This window comes from Ostrea edulis, chromosome 2 (genome assembly GCF_947568905.1).
Source record: "Ostrea edulis chromosome 2, xbOstEdul1.1, whole genome shotgun sequence".
In the NCBI taxonomy this organism is placed as follows: domain Eukaryota; kingdom Metazoa; phylum Mollusca; class Bivalvia; order Ostreida; family Ostreidae; genus Ostrea; species Ostrea edulis.
Genome location: NC_079165.1, coordinates 36427446 through 36434391, shown reverse-complemented (window position 1 = coordinate 36434391; position 6946 = coordinate 36427446).

The following is a 6946-nucleotide window of genomic DNA, read 5'->3' as shown; positions in this document are numbered from 1 at the left end:
TAAGCTCTCGCTTACATTTGTGATCCTGAGTTTTCTATTCATAGCGAGCTGTCAATTGTATTTTGATTTTGTATCATGGGCAATGTTTTTTTTTGTTACTACATTGTTATTGTAAATTTTATTCTAAGAAAAGGGGATGTTGATTGAGTATCCTTGATGTGAACCTGACTCTAGTCGAGTCCGTGTTTTATACATTGCCTGTTAATGTATTGTGTAAAACGTCACTTCCAGCATCTTCATTTAAATGTGTTCATAGTTTGCAACACGTGTTTTGTGTGAGCTTACTACATAATTGGCCTGTTAACCCAGCTTATTTACACAATTTTTTCTTCTTCGAAAAATGAAAATAAAGTGTAATTTAAACTAAATCAGAATTCTAGAAAAAGCTTATTTCATGGTGTATTGGTATTGGTGTTTTGTGTCAATTGAAAAAAAAATCGAATATACAATTTTACATATAATCAAAGAAACTTAATGATACCGATATTAGTATAATGGATGCAAACCGTGAATGTTTTATTTCATGAATTTCTTGTTTTTACATATATCACTACATTACTTACACTTTGTGTTGTACATGAAGTGACATACAACTTAATTTAGAATCAGAATTTTTTTTGTATCTAATCTACTGAATATTTTTTTGATAATTAAATTTTTGTACTTACTTTCTGGTGCTATGGTGGTGATGACCTCTGAAAATAAATACATGTAAGTACAGTTATAGTAAAATAACTAACGGTATTATCATTTCTGTATGAAGCATGTTGTAAAATGTACATTGTATTTATCTCTACACTATGGACATCATCGTTATATTATGGACATCATCATTATATTATGGGCATCATCATTACACTATGGACATCTACTATGCTGTGGATATCGATAGAATATATAATAATACATTATTATTTTACTGTATCTATCGGAGGAGTAATACTATAAGCAAATTATGAATAAAATACATACAAATTGATAAAATAAAACTTCTCAACAGTGTTACGACGGTAACATTGTAAATAAAATTAAATTAAGATTTTTTTGCACCATTAAAAACACAATAATTAGTTTGTTGAGTCGCTCTTAATTTGAGAACATTTTAATTTTGTGCAATATGAGCCAATTTGTAATACAGTCAATCTGTAGTACAATGTAACGCCAGTTTTGAATATTCAGTATTATCATCTTGCCTGAGGATGTCTTTTTTCTGCCTCTCCTGTTTAGTTTTCTGTTTGGGCGTCCTCTGCTATTCGATTTCCTAGCTTTAGTTTTACGACTTGGTCGATGACCTACAAATATCAAATCAGTATCTGCTAAGTTTGATACATCAACAATTGGTCGATATCAACGATACGAAAGTAAAGCTAATGAGGACTTCTTTTCTTGGTTGCAGCAATACATTGATATATTTGTAGAAGAACTAAGCAAGAGCGACTACATTAGCTCATTCAACTTTGCACATGTCAGAAATTTGCAATGTGTTATTATTTGCGATTAACGGTTGACCATCGTCCGTTAAGATTTGAATATATTCATTTCTTTGTGAAAGTGCATAGACATTTTTCATCAGAATTGGTATTGTGCAGTTTTTGGGGTAAGGGAAACTTCATGTTCACTAAACTCTTGGACCATGGGGAGAGGGGTCAAACCCTTTAAAATAATTATGTCATCTTTAAATATTATTCTTTACTCAGGGACATCTAACAGACAAACCCTTTACATAGTCATGATGAGCAAGGATTTTTCTACCAAAATTGTAAAATTCATGGCCCCTGGGTTAGATGTTCCGGTGCTAAAGTGGAACCTTGTCTTTCATACAGTAGAATGCATTTTGTCTTGAAAATTCTTTCTTTTGACTCCTGGACATCGGATTGGGTACATGATATTCATGATAAGAGAAGCCTTCACCAAATTTGTGACATTCATGACCACCTGCTACAGGAGTTAGTATGTTAAGGTGGGGCTTTATGGCTCCTATAGTGAATATATGTACGTCTTATTTCACTGAAAATCTCCTTGTTAATTACTGGACATCAGGCATGCATCCTAACTAGATACATGATAATAATAGCGAATACCAAAATTGTAAAATTTGTGACATTCATGACCCCTTGCTACAGAAGTTAGTATGTTAGAGCGGGGCTTTATGGCTCCTATAATGAATGCATGTATGTCTTATTTCACTGAACATCTTCTTCTTAACTACTAGACATCAGGCATGCATCCTAACTAGATATACGATAATAATAGCGAATACCAAAATTGTAAAATTAATGACCAGGGATTCAAGTGCTACATGTACAATACATGTAACTATGTTTATGGATGTAAAGAACACGGATCCCGAAATGTTGAAATTCATGGCTCCTTGACAAAGGGGTTAAGACTCTTGGGCGCAGCTCAAAAGAATAAATACAGAAAATGCATTTGATAGCTTTAGCATGCCTTCTATACTTCTTGGCATTATGAAGAAATGCGTATGTATGGTTATAGAAATCAAACTAATGAAATGCCCTACCCCCGCGTCAGGGGTTCTTCTACCGGTTGCGGTAATCTAGCGTTTAGGGCGCTCACTTCGCAACAATCGGAACACGCTCAATTCGCGGAAATGGCTGAGGTAGTTACGATTGACTTCGCAACTGGGAGGTTCCGGTTCGAATCTCGATCCCGACGCCGTGTCAGATCTTTAACAAACATGCACACGTAGATAGCGATTGATTGCGGCATTAGAAGTGATTGACAGGGTTCTTCGGATATGACCTTGAGAGCGGAGGTCAGTCTGCAGATGACGGTCCCATATCATGATCACAACACATGTGTCTGGTGTTCTCCACAGGAACTCCTAAATCTGGTCGATGCAGTTTTATCAGTTTGTTACCGAAATATATACTACTCAAAATTTGATAAGGATCATAGATATTTTTATGTTTAAAAAATTAATAACTGCATAACTGGCAATATTGTGTCCAAGTGAAATCAAAAACGTCTTCCAACAAACTTGCACATGTATTTCATGCCATGGGAAATGCGTTTCTCATCACAGTTTATGCTTTTGCTACCATTGCACGATTTTCACTCAGGCATCGGTGTCCGATTCTTTCTAAAATTTCAAACTCACTTGAGTGTTTACACTACGTTTATCAACACAATGCCCCCTCAACGTGTAAGGCGTCGCCTGACGACAGAACAACTTTGCAGGTGTATTGGAATGCTTGACGCCGACTATTCACAACGTGACGTTGCAAATGCACTAAACGTCAGCCAGAGAGTTGTAAACAGGGCCTGGAACCGACAGCAAACTTTTGGTACAGCAGCACACCGACATGGGGGTGGTCGTCAGAGGTCGACAACCCAACGCCAAGACCATTTGTGGCTCTTCAGGCACGACGCCATCCCTTCTGGACAGCAACTACGTAACGACCTCCTGAACGCCTCGGGGGTGAATGTGTCCACTCAGACGATACGGAATCGGCTTCACAATGCAGGTCTCAACTCGAGAAGGGCATGTATTCGAGTCCCTCTGACTGTTCGACACCGGCGGGAGCGACTGGACTGGGCTGAAGATCATGTCACTTGGACACAGAACGATTGGGTTCAAGTTCTGTTCACCGATGAGCCCAGGTATTGTTTGGACTTTACAGACAGGAGGCACCGAGTGTGGCGACGACAACGTGAACGTTTCCATGATGCCAACATCAGTGAACATGACCGTTATGGTGGTGGTTCCATCATGGTCTGGGGTGGAATCAGCAAGGATGGAAAAACAGATCTTGATGGAAAAACAGATCTTCATGTCCTGGAGAGAGGAACAATGACGGGGGTGCGGTACCGGGATGAGATCCTCGATGTTTACATCAGACTCTACGCTGGTGCTGTTGGCCCTGAGTTCATCCTGATGGATGATAACGCCCGTCCTCATCGCGCCAGGGTGGTGGAGCAGTACCTTCAGCAGGAGACAATTGTCCGTATGGACTGGCCAGCGCGCTCACCTGACTTGAACCCGATTGAGCATGTATGGAACATGCTGCATGTTGCCCTTTCACGCCGTAGAGCACAACCCACGACTTTGGCAGAGCTCGGAAACGCCCTCATGGAAGAGTGGAACAACCTTCCCATGGGAAACATCCGGGTGCTTATTGATAGCATGGCTCGACGTTGTCAAGCCGTCATTGATGCAGGGGAGGCCATACCCAGTATTGACACTTCATCGACTAAGTGTAATGATGGACTATCCCCCAAAACTGTGTAATTCTTTCTCTGGTTTGCTGTTAACTTTTTGTAATGAAAGCCTTTTGGTGTTGTTATCAGATTTCAAGCATTCCGTATTGATAAAAGTTCATGCCGTTCATGAATTTTCATTCATAACCTGAGTAAACACGTTTCTGAGTCAAATTTATGTCTTCTGTTATGTTAGTGGTAAATTACACACATATTCAAAAACTTCTACGCGAGAAGAAAAAATCTCTCGCTGTGACCTTCAATTCGACTTTTAGATATATCGATGACGTTTTGTCTATTAACAATGATAGCTTTCATTCATATGTCGATTTGATATATCCCTGTGAGCTCGAAATAAAGGACACCACAGATTCGTCCACTTCTGCTTCATACTTAGATATTTTATTGAAAGTAGACATTAACGGCAAACTAACAACTCAACTGTATGACAAACGGGATGATTTCAGCTTCTCCATCGTCAACTTCCCACATTTATGTAGCAATATTCCATTATCACCTGCATATGGTGTTTATATATCTCAACTGATTCGATATGCAAGAGCTTGTTCTGGGTATAGTCAGTTTTTAAATCGAGGTAAGCTACTGACAAACAAGTTGATGGTACAGGGATTTCAACAGTCTCGATTGAAGTCAGCATTTCGCAAATTCTATGGTCGTTATAACGATCTAGTTCGTCAATACAACCTCGCATTGGGTCAAATGCTGTCTGACGTGTTTCATACCGATTGTTAAGCCGTTCTTGGCACACTGATTTTGACTGCGGATAACTCCGTTTACCTGATCAGGATATGGGGCTCACGGCGGGTGTGACCGGTCAACAGGGGATGCTTACTCCTCCTAGGCACCTGATCCCACCTCTGGTGTGTCCAGGGGTCCGTGTTTGCCCAACTATCTATTTTGTATTGCTTGTAGGAATTATGAGATTGATCACTGTTCGTTATCTTCACCTTGCATATAACCTAGTGATCCTTATCAAATTTTGAGTAGTATATATATATAAGAAGCTTTAAAAGAATAAACAATACATCATATACATGCAAACACACTTTACATATACTAAACTATAAACATGTACATTAAAACTGTCTAAACAAATTTTTCAATTTGGCATTAAAAGTTTGTAAAGATTTGGAATGTCTTATTTCAGCTGGTAAACGGTTCCACAGTGTCGGACCAATGGTTCCGCAACTTCTATCAGTGAAAGTTTTACGCTTGTTAAAAGGAACAATGTAGCAACTCCAAGAAGATTGAGCGGAGCGCAACATTTTATTTGGTACCTGTTTCGTTAAAAGTTCAGTTAAAAACAATGGCGCTTCACCCACATGACAGTTATACATGAAGGTCAATAATTTAAATGATATTCTAGAATCGATAAGTAACCAATGTAGGTCAATGAGAGCATCCCTAGAGCTGTCAAATTTCTTACGATTTAATACCAGTTTCGCACCCATGTTTTGGATTCTTTGCATTTCACATATTTCAGTCTGTGTTATGCCGTATAAAATCACATTACAATAGTCCAAATGAGAAATTACTAAAGATAAAACCAAAATTTCTGTAGCTTCCTTTGTCAAATATTTGCGAATACTTTTAATCCTAAGATAAAAAGATAGAACAATTTTCATTTTCAGAATCAATCAAATTCATTTCTCCTCCTTCAATGCTATTGATGTTCCCATATTCGGGGATTCGGGGCATATTTTAAAAATTGGTTTGATCTGTCCGTCTGTCTTTCTCCTAAAAACTTTGAATTGGAAATTAGTGATAGGACTTTCATATTTTACATGTGTATTCCTTGTGACAAAGCCTTTCTTTTGGTACCCAAATGTTTGACCTCGTGGCCTTGAAATTGGAAAGACTTTAACTTTAGCATAACTTTTGAATGCTTAGTGATAGAACTTTCATATTCCACTTGTGTATTCTTTGTGACAAAACCTTCCATTTGGTATCACAATACTGCCTTACGAATTATGAAAGGTGAAGATAACGAATAGTGATTAATGTCATAACTCCTATAAGCAATACAAAATAGAAAGTTAGGCAAACACAAACCCCTGGATATACAATGTACCAGAGGTGGGATCAGGTGCCTAAGAGAAGTAAGCATCCCATGTCGACCGGTCACACCCGCTGTGTGCCCTTATATCGATCAGGTAAATGGAGTTATTCGCAGTCAAAATTATTGTGCCAAGAATGGTCTAACAATCGATATGAAACAAGTCAGACAGCATTTGACCCAATGATAGGTTGTACTGACAAACTAGATTGTTATAACGACCATCAGTGTTTCATTAATATACTTTATTTGCAATTGAGGAATGAAAGTAAATTCCCCTCACTATATACGATATAAAGTAAGTTACCCAGTTTACGCTATTTCAGAAACCGCGAAGTTGTTTATAATGTGTAAATACTTTATATCGTATAAAATGACGAAAATTACTTTCATTTATCATAATTTTATTGAGAAAATCGCGTATGATATTATTTGATGTATAATTCTATAGAAAATAGGAATTTTATATAACGCGGACCAATATTGCCGTACATGTAGCAACAAAGATGGAAACAGAACAGTCAGACGTATTGTGACATCATTCCTAAGACGTCATCTAGCGGAACTAAAAGAAAACTTTGTTTGTACGATATAAAGATTGTTGATAAAGTCAAATGAACCAATCAAATTGCGTGTTACAAGTAAAAT